We start from the raw sequence: 11,252 nt of genomic DNA, 5'->3' as shown, positions 1-11,252 counted from the left end.
TCACCCAGCTGGTTGTTGTCCTTCATCTTCACAGAGGACCAAAATGACATCACCATTGTAAAGTGAAATTTCAGTGTGTCTGACTGTGGCTGATCAGACCAATATGAGCTCGGAATGCTCTACCAGAGGTTGGACACAGATAGTCCATGTGAATATTTGGGGTGGATGTCCCAAATTTGCATATCCTGCGTTTACTTTGTGCTGTCTCAATTCTGCTTTGCTCAAAGAGCACAGCACCTCTTCTTATGTGGGCACATCATGCTAAGCGGTCCTGTGCCAGTGTCTCCCATGTCTCACAGTCAAATCCAAAGTTCTTGAGAGAGACTTTGAGAGGGTCACCCAGCTAGGAAGTGTCTGAGGCTGGACTCGAGCTCAGGAAGATGAGTCTTCCTGACTTTTGGCCCAGAGCTTTGAGGCTTATGTTTTACAGTTAAGGAAACTGAGGCAGCGGAGGTGAAGTGGGCACAGAAGGTCAGCGCTCAGACGTGAGTGGCGGTCTTGTGTAGGGTCTCCACAGCTAGTAAGAGTCTGAGGCCAGATTTGGAGGGAGGCCTCCCTGACTCCAGGCCTGGCACAGGCTGCCTCAGTTTGTAGGCACCCATCCCCACCATGAGAGTAAAACCTCCTTGGAGCAGAGCTCACAGACTTGTTCAGATGAATGCCACTGCCCCCAGCAACTAGCACAGGGTCGGTTCCTAACACATGTTTAACAAGTGTTTTGCTGAATTTAACTGGAATAAAAATATGAAAAGCTAATGAAAGAACTTGGGCCAAGGGGCAGCCTACTGAGAAGGGATTCACTCCTTTATTTGCTTCTTGTTCCCAGCGGCCACCAAGGCCCCCTTTGTCCGTCTCTCACCAGTGTCTATCTCAGTGTGTCTTTCTCCCTCCCCCCTTCACCCTACCCCTCCTGCTTTTCCCTAAAGTAAGAAAAGAAGAGGGAGCCTCCCAGACCATGATGGAGACACTGACAGCTCCCTCCCTCTCCAGTCAAAGGCTGGAAAGGAAAACACCTACCAAGGCATCCAGGCCCAAACCCCCAGCTGCACGCCGTCCTGAAGCCCCCCTCCCACCCCGTAGGTTTACTGAGAGTGGGAACTGCTCTGGATTTGGACTCAGAGATGTGGGTTCAATTCTTGGGTCTGGTTCTTGGTACCTGCAAGATCCTTGACAAGTCCCACACCCTCCAGTAAAATCAAAGGAGTGATGGAGGGATCAGAGCCAGAGGGCACTTAGGAAATGTCAAATCCAACCATTTTAGAGATAAGGCCCAGAGGGCTTCCCGAGGAGATAGATGTGCTGGGTTCAGCTCCTGCTTCTGGAAGTTACTACCTCTCTGACTTCAGTCAAGCTGTTCCTCATCTTTGGGCCTTATCTGTAAACCTAGCAGATGGTGCTGGATGTTCTCTGAGGCCCCCTCCAGCCCTGGACCTCTGAGCAGGCAACCTCTGACCGGTCACACACTCTATTCGGGCCCAGAGGGTCTCCATGCTTTGCGTCCCCAGACTTTGGCAGAGGGTCCTGCCTGGCTAGTGCCCTGCCTACTCGGCCCTGCCTTCCCCAGGACCCAGCCGGTATCAGTGACCGGTGCTTGCTCCTCTTTGAAATGATTTTACATTTATTCATGTGTGCGTGTGCGTGTGTGTGTCATAGCTACACTCACACCCACACATATACATATACATATATACACACATGTACATATACACACATGTGATATACAAACAGTATTGCTTGGGCTATAATATTACACACCACAGAATTATGGTGAGGAAGCAGGCAGAAGAGGGAGCGTGGGCAGAGGGGATGGTTCACCCTGGTCACCCTCTCTGAGTGGTCAGTTCCTAAAGCCATGGTCTCAGGGCTGGGGGGGACAGCAGCGCCCTCTGGTGTCCATCACCCGTAACTAGAAACCAAAGCTCCCTGCCCAGGCCTAGCATATGCGGCAGGATTTGCACCCAGGGCTCCTACTTCTAGGTCCCCCATCTTTTCTCTTTCATCACAGTTCTGAATGGACCTGGAGAGGACTCCAGAAGTCAGCTAGTCCAACCCCTTTGTGTAACAGTTGAGGAAACTGAGGCCGGCAAAGGAGAGGTCAGTCAGGGCCAGAAGCCAAATCCAGCGTTCTTCTGAGGCATCCAGAAGATGGGATTTAACTTAAGATTTAAATTCTAGGATTTAATTCAACAAATCTTTATTAAGTGCCTGCTGGGTTCAGAGCTCACCGCTTAGCAGAAGTGAGAGAGAATAAAAAACCTCTAAAACACAGTCCCCACCCTCAGTGGCTTATAGTCTAGCAGAAAGGAAGTCTACAAAAGGGGATAACAAAACAGTGCAGTCTTGGCTTTGTGTCAGAGGAACCGGGTTCAAGTCCTACTTATGTCACTACTCGTATGACCTTGGGCACCTAACTGAACTTCTTTGGGCCTCAGTTTCCTGATCTGTAAAATGGGAGGGGGAACTGGACGAAAAGGTCCCCAAAGTCCATTCCAGCCCTAGATCTAGGATATTGTGGTGTGTTAAGTCACTCTGCCCATAGTCCCACAAAAACTAAGGAACCACTAATACAGAGAAATAGAGGGAGAAGTTTGAAGTCAGAGACCTGGACTTCAAGTCCCAATTCTGCTCCTTACTGTGTGACCTTGGGCAAGTCACTGAACATCCCTGAGTCTCAGTTTCCTCATCTGTAAAATAAGAGGGGGGATTCAATAGATTCCCTCATGATGCTTTCAGTTCTAGTTCTATCATCACAAGTGGTTATTTTTAGAAATATTTTTATGTTTTCTATTTCTTATATCATGGTTTGTTTGCAGGGTTTTTGGGGGGAGGGAGAAGAAAAAAAGTCAGCACAACTAATCATTAATATATTGAGAAAGTCCAGACTTGATCCCAAGTAAAGGGCTCTCATCTGTAAAATGGGGGAGGATAATAGCACCTGCCTCTCAGAGTTGTTGTGAGAATCAAAAAACATACCATAACCTAGTCAACATTATTGCCATCACTGGAACATAACAGATGTTTAATGAAGGCTTATTGTTTGAATGACATGGTAGAGAGAATTCTTGGGAGGGTGTGGTTTAGATTCGATGACTTTGAAGGTCCCGTGCAATTCTGAGATTCTAGAACTCAGGGAGGGACTTGTGGTACTCCAACAACAAACAAGTCAAGGTTCTGGTGGGGCAGATTACCACTGATCTCAGCCCATTGTGGGCATGATCAGCCCCAAACAAGACTGGGAAGAAGGAACAGTTTGTCCTTTCCAACCTTGGGTGCTCTTCTCCCTTTGTTATCAAGGGTCCAATGCTCTGAGGCCAGCCAGAGACCACATTGGTCCAGTGGGTCAGGAGGAGAAACCAGAACTCAGAGAAACTCAGAACTGGGAGAACCCTCAGAGGCCAAGTAGTCCAACCAACACTCCTAACAAGTGATCAGTGAGCACACACCATTTCCCAGGATGTCCCATCCCACCTTTGGACAGCTCCAGCTGTGAGGTGAGACAGTTCCATGTGACGAAAAGAGACCTGCATTTAAAGTCACGGGGACTCGGTTCGAATACTGACCCTGCTTCTAACTTTTCCTTTGAGGAGCTAGGTTGTTCTGTTGACCCTCGCTGAGTTGGTTAACCATGGCATCCTTGTGGACTCATAGCCTTAGTCTGGGCATAATAATAGCACTAATAATTAAAATAACAATAATAACTCAAATTTATGTAGCTCATTAAAGTTTGCAAATACTTTACACATGTTACCTCATTTCATAGAACTTTTTTTTAAGGGTATTTTTCTTCTTTAAAAAATGTTGCAACAAAGCATCCTTTTGAATACTTCCTCCATCATGATACTGGTATTCTAACACTTTTTTGGCCATCTGGAAAATAACAGGGTTTAGCAAATGCAATGGATTTCTATTAGTGTTGCATAAATATAAATACCAACACTTCACCTTGGATGGTCTATAGGACAGAAGGTCTACTTCACCTACAGAGCAAAGAAATCTCCAGAAGCCCAGTCTGGCTATGAGTCTTTCTTTGAAGAGTTTGGGGTGACTGGTCATCAATTTGCCACATTCAGATTACTGAATGTCTTTTATCTTCACCCTTACTTGGGACAGGTATTATCCCCAACGAAGAAAGCTGTCCAAGAACCAAGGAAAGATATTCCCTTTGGAAACTCATTTCTTTCTGAATGTGGAAAGGGGATCAGTTCTGCTTTCAGTAGACCCACACAGATTCTTTTTCCTTAGCCTGATTCAGCCTAAACTGGAATCCAGAGATTGTACAAAGCAAGTTTTAGAAGCAAATTTACACAGTATGACATGCTTTCAGAGGAGGAAGATATTACTCATAACAATAATTCAATAGGATGTGTAATTCAGTAGGATTTGTATGGAATTGTTCAACTTCCCTCAACATGGAGATACATTGATTATCTTAATCCAAGAATTTGAAAGGGTTCCCCCTTCCTATCTTAGACTATTGGTACTGACAAAACCCCCAAGTCTCATGTGAAAAAACCATCACTCGACTTAGGCAACTCCACTGCTGTATCCAAGGCCCACAAAGTCAAGTGCTGTTGTCTTGAGGATAAATAGGAAAGCAAAGACCTCTTCCCAATCCCCAGAGTCTCTTCATTTACACCCCATCCGCTAGAGTACATGATTTCCTCTCCCACGAGTGTGATCAAATAATAAACATTTTGATCAGGCTAAAGTTCCTCTTCTATCAGTGGGATTTCTTTTCATACTTCTCTTGATTCTTGTGTTTGAAAGTCAAATTTTCTTTTCAGCTCTGGGTCTTTTCATCAAGAATGCTCGAAAGTCCTCTATTTCATGGAATGACCATTTTTTCCCCTGAAGTATTATACTCAGTTTTACTGGGTAGGTGATTCTTAGTTTTAATTCTAGTTCCTTTGACTTCTGGAATATCATATTCTACGCCCTTCGATCCCTTAATGTAGAAGCTGCTAGATCTCATGTTATCCTGATTGTATTTCCACAATACTTAAATTGTTTCTTTCTAGCTGCTTGCAATATTTTCTCCTTGACCTGGGAACTCTGGAATTTGACTACAATGTTCCTAGGAGTTTCTCTTTTTGGATCTTGTTCAGGAGGTGATGAGTGGATTCTTTCAATATTTTTTTTTGCTCTCTGGTTCTAGAATCTCAGGGCAGTTTTCCTTGATAATTTCATGAAGGATGATGTCTAGGCTCTTCTTTTGGTCATGGTTTTCAGGTAGTCTTATAATTTTTAAATTGTCTCTCCTGGATCTATTTTCCAGATCAGTTGTTTTTCCAATGAGATACTTCACGTTATCCTCCATTTTTTCCATTCTTTTGGCTTTGTTTTGTAATTTCTTGGTTTCTCATAAAGTCATTAGCTTCCATCTGTTCTAATCTAATTTTAAAAGAACTATTTTCTTCAGTGAACTTTTGAACCTCCTTTTCCATTTGGCTAATTCTGCCTTTTAAAGCATTCTTCTCCTCATTGACTTTTTAGACTTCTTTTGCCAATTGAGTTAGCCTGTTTTTAAAGGTGTTATTTTCTTCAGCATTTTTTTGGGTCTCCTTTAGCAAGCTGTTGACTCTCTTTTCAAACTCTTCCATGGCCTTAAACCATTGCATATTTATTTTGGAGGTTTTGGATGCAGAAGCCTTAACTTCCTTTTACAGTATGCATTGTTCTTCCTCATCTGAAAGTATGGAAGAAATTGCCTGTTCACTAAGAAAGTAACCTTCTATAGTCTTATTTTTTTCCCTTTTTTTGGCAATTTCCCAGTCAGTTATTTGATTTTTAAGTCCTTTGTCAGGAGAAGGGTATACTCTGGGGAACTGTAAGTTCTCAGTTCCTCCAAGGTGACACAATCAAGGGCCCGCACACTGGGGTCTGGGTACTACCAAAGCTTTTCTGCCCAGAATCCGTGAGCAGTAGAATTTCCTCTCCACAGCTGCCTCTAGCACACCATGCCCCAGGACAATGCTCAGGGCTGAGTTGCAGATCAGCTGCTCAATTCTCCCAGGCTGAGTGTTCCACAAATGGATGCTGCAGCTGGTGCTGCCAATGCCAGCTGCAGCCACCACTTGGGGCTGGGGCTAGGGAAGGACCTTGCTCCCTTGTCACTGAGGTGAAAAAGCTGAAGCTGCCTTTGGCGTTTGTGGGTTGAGGGATCTAGAGCCTCTGCTGCTGCTGGGGATTCTGCCCCTGAGGCCTGTTCTGGTCCTATTCCTCCCAATGTTGCATGGCCAAGGCTGGGCTGGCTCCACACTGTGCCCCATGGGATAGACCTTTCCTGTTGGCCTTCCAGGCTACCTTGGGCTGGAAATCTCTTTCACTCTGTCATTCTGTGGCTTCTGCTGCTCTAGAATTTGTTGAGAGTCATTTTTTACAGATATTTTATGGGCTGTGGGAGAAGAGCTAGAGTATGTGCCTCTTTCTATTCCGCCATCTTGGCTCTGCCCTCCCCTCCCCCATATAACTTTTAAAATTATAAATCAAAGGGTTTGGACTAAATCAGTGAAAAGTGGAAGAATATCTCTTTGGGATACATATTGATTTACAAAACCACAAATAACATCAATTTTTGTTTATTTTGTTAAACATTTCCCAATCACATTTGAATCTGGTTCTGATTGCTTGAGATCAGTGGGCAGCTAATTGACTCCCCTGGGCTAGATAAACTCTGAGGTTCCCTCTAGCAAATCTTACACGTCTATAATCCAGTCCAATCCAATCCACGTTTATTAAGTGCCTACTATATGCCAAGCATTATGTTAAGGGCCAGAGATACAATTAATAAAAAGGAAGATAGTTCCTGTCCTCAAGACACCTACAGTCTAATGGCAGATGGAGATAACCCTTAATAATCTTCTTGTAATGAGATAGTATTAATAATACTAATAAATAATTATCATCATCATCTTGAAATGAGGTAGAATTTGTAAAGTGACTGGCACTTAGTGGGTGCTTAATAAATGTTTGTTGATTTGCTTTGGAATCTCACTGGAGGGAGGATACAAGCTGATGCAGCCTTCAGGAGTAGCGTGACAACCCCGAGGAGAGACTGAGTCATCCTTGATGGAGCAGAGGGAAGCCACAAAGATGCTTACTTTACTGTCAGTTTATCCCTTTCATCCTTTCTAGTGGTGCAATAATCCTCCATTTCATTCATATCCCAGAATTTGTTTAGCTACCCCTTAATGGACAGGCACTCTCTTGGTTTCTAGTACTTTGCTTCCACAAAAGTGGTGCTATAAATGCTTTTGTTTGTGTGATCCTTTCCATCTTGAAAAACAAAAAATGATCTCTTTGACCTAGTATTAGCATCTCTGGGTCAAAGAGCAAATGCATAATTCAGTGACTTGGGCCTAGGTCCAAATTCTTTTCCAGAATGTTTGGACCATTTCACACCTCCACTAAGAGTACATTAGTGTGTCTTCCGAATAGCCCCTCCAAAAATGGCCATTTTGCCTTTTTGGGTCATCTTTGTTAATCTCATGGTTGTGAGGTAGAATCTCAGCTATTTTTGTTTTTGTCTCATTGTTAGCGATTTGGACCATTTTCCCATATCGTTAATGAGCTTGATTTTTTTCTTCTGAGAAAATACACATATTCGTATTCTTTGATCACTCATCTATTGACAAATGACTCATTCTTATATATATGTATTAATATTTTGATTTATTTGGGCAAAAACTTCAATTTCATGTAATCAAAATTGCCCATTTTATCTCCTGCGATGCCCTCTCTCTTTTGGTCAAGAACACTTTACCCATCATAGAGGAGAGAAGTAGTTCCTTTCATTTGTTTCTGATGTGCCCTTTTACATATAAGTCATCATCCATTTGGTACATATCTCAGCATGTGGTGTGGGTTAATCTTCATTTCTTCCAATTTTCTCAGAAGTTTCTATCAAAGAGAGAATACTTACTCCAGTATTCAGAGTTCTTGGGTTTATCAAACATTAGACTACTATGCTTGAATATATCTCAATCTTGTTCATTCAGTCTGTTTCATCAATTGACTTTTCTCTTTTTAACTAGAACCACATCATTTTGATCGTCATAGTTTTGTAGTTGATTTTGAGATGTAGATGCTGGCTTTCTTTTCATTCTTTCCCTACAGATCCTTGACCTTTCATGACTCCAGACAGATGAACTCTTCTATGCTTGTTTTCATTTTTCCCATCGAGTAACACTTTGGAATCTGATTGGCATGTCCTAATTCACTGTTCCTAGCTCTATAGAGTAATGCTTTGGAATTTGATTGGCATGTTACTGATTCGTGGTTTCCATCTCTTGGAGGATGAAGAAGGGACATAAATAGATTGACTTGCATGCTCTGGGCAGACACTGGCATGGTCCAAGCCCCAATGGTAAAATAGTGTGTTCTTGTGCAAGGGTTCCAATTTCTTTCCCAGCCTGCTTGCCCCCTCTCTCCTTCAGTCTGGGTGGTCTCTACAACTCTCTAACAATACTCTTTCTGTTTTCTTTTATCCTTGTCCAAATGCTCTCTATCCTGTTCCTTCCCCCATGTTCTTGGATTTCTTCCCATGAATACAAACTCTTAATAAAGCAATGTTTCTCAGTCCTGCTTTCATTTATTTTTCCATTTTATAGAGTCAAACTCCAGGCATAAACCCCATCTCACCAAGATTCTGGCACTATTATTGTTCAGTTTGTTTCTTTGTCTTAATATCATCAGTTGGCCCAATTTCTTGCTCCTCCCAAGGCTGAACTGAATTCTGGACTCTCTGTCTTCCTAGAAACTGTCTGCTGAGAGTTAGCAGTCCTCTCTTCTGCTGGTCTTCCTTGGATGTTGGACACACTGCTTGTCTATCTGTGGACAGGGAACAGCTCCTACTATCCCTCTCCTTTCTAAGTTTCACAGAGTCTCTAAGTTAGAAGGGATTTCAGGAGCATCGACTTCAACCTGGATCTGAGCAAGAATCCTTTCGGTGACATTCCTGACAAGTGGCCATCCAACCTTCACAGGAACACCTCCGGTGATGGGGAGCTCCCTTCCTCCCATGGCAGCCCATTCCACTTTGGGACAGCTCAGATTAGGAGGAAGTTTTTCCTGATATCAAAACTATTTGTCTTTCTTCCACTCCTCTGGGGCCAAGCAGGACAGGTTGGAGCCCTCTCCTGTCCCCTCTGAGCCTTTTTCTCTTCACCATAAATGTTCCTGTTTCTTTCACTAGCTCCTTGTTGTTAGAAGACTCAGGCTCTAGATAAATCTCGTCTCACGGGATAATAGATTTAGAGTTCAGTAATGACATTCATGTTGTTTAAAACATGAACACGTATGTATTTATATGTGCATGCACCATACGTGTGGTCTTTCCTTTAGTAGGTTGTAAGCTCCTTGAGGCAAAGACTCTTTATCTTGTCTTTGGTTCCCCAGTGCCTAGCACAGTGCCTGGCATACAGAAGGTGCTTAATAAATGCTTGTTGACTGATTGATAGAATTGGAAGGGACCTGAGAGCTCATTCTGCCCAGCTGAGAAAAATGAAGCTCAAAAGTGAGTTATTCAAGGTCAAACAGGTAGTGAGTTGTCCAACACAGTACCTGGTTTGCAGTAAGTATCTGATGAACATTTGTTGATTGATTAAACATTACCCATTCATGTCTTGGTGAAAACAGATCAGGTTGGGCTTCTCTATGTCAAATACACTAATGCCCCATTGAGAACGTCTCTGGGCTCCCTACCGTGCTACTCGTCCGCTCCCCCACCCCCACCCCATCCCCTTCACTTCCTCCCAGGGCCTGATCCACCCCCATCACCATCTGTGAGAGACAAGCTGAAGGAGGCTCAAGTCAATGGGGAAAGATCCCACCAGGGGGCAGCATGGAGACATAGACATGATCTGTCTTGGACAGTAGCTTGGCCAGATACTCTCACTCTGTCTTTGTCTCTATACCTCTCTCTATGTGTGTCTCTATTTCTGTATGTCTCTGTCTCTGTCTGTCTGTCTATATGTCTCTCTCTCTGTCTCTGTCTCACACACACACACACACACACACACACACACACACACACAGACACACACACATACCCTGAGCAGGTAGGTGAAGAGACTTCTCTCTCCATTAGATCCTTTACAAACCAGACCCTCTCTCCCTTTCCAGAAAACACTAAGCCTCAGCTCTAGCTCAGTTGGTTTCCTCATGTGTCCTACACAGCCTGTCACATCTTCCACCTTGGAGGCTTTGATGGAACTTTCCTGTTCCCCCTCTCACCTCCAAGTCTTCCCCATCCTTCATTGCCCAGCATAGACACAACTTCTTCCAGGAAACCCTCTATGATCACCCCAGAGATATCTCCCTCTCCTCTTTGCACCCACACCTTTCATTTTGACTAATGAACCCCATTCTGTCTTGGGCACTTACTCTGTATCTCTCTCTTATATTAGCTGACATTTGCCACCAGTGTAGACTTGTATAAATCACATCACCTCTTAGAGTCTTCGTTTCCTTATTTGTAAGAAGAGGGGGTTAGACTCAAGGCTTCTGAGGTGCTTTCCTTCTTCCCAAACTCCTCACACTCTCATCCAACCCTTACCTCCCCTCTGTGTCCCATTCCTATGAATCTTAAAGATGCAGCTGATAACTTAGGAGTCAAGAGATAAGTAGGATGGCAATGGGAAGGACTTGTGTCAGAAAACTTGGTTCTTCCCGAGGCCCCTCCTCTGCCACTTGCTGGTTCCATGACCTTGATTGACTCACTTCCCTCCTATGGGACTCTGTTTCCCCTTCTGTAAAATGAGGGGGTCATACTTCATGATCTCTAAGGTTTCTTCCATATTTGATATTCAATGTTTATAAGGATTGGGGTAAGGGTGGAGGGTGTGGAAGATGGCGACCAGTAGAGCCGCCATCAAGCATTTGGAAGGCTGTCCTTAGACTGTTTTGACCAGGAGTAATGTGGGCTGTCCAAAGTTAGAATGAACTGTCTTGGGAGTCAGCGGAAGTCTGGAGGCAAGGGATGGGGACCACTTGTCAGGTATCTTGTAAAGGGGTTTCTTTATCAGGTAGAGGCTGATGGAATCCCAATCCTCTAGCCCATTGTTGAACCATTCATCTATTTTATACCTATTCGTCTATTGTACTTCCAAGGGCAGAATTAATGACTATGAATTTGGGGTCTTTAAATCTTTTGCATCAGCCTGCAGGCCTGGAGTGGTAGCATCTATTTGGAGTTGGAAGGGACCTTGGAGGCCATTTAGTCAACCTTTCATTTTGTAGATGAGGGAACTGCA

This window comes from Notamacropus eugenii, chromosome 2 (genome assembly GCF_028372415.1).
Source record: "Notamacropus eugenii isolate mMacEug1 chromosome 2, mMacEug1.pri_v2, whole genome shotgun sequence".
NCBI classification, from domain to species: Eukaryota; Metazoa; Chordata; class Mammalia; order Diprotodontia; family Macropodidae; genus Notamacropus; species Notamacropus eugenii.
Note: the sequence above shows the minus strand (reverse complement) of the source record.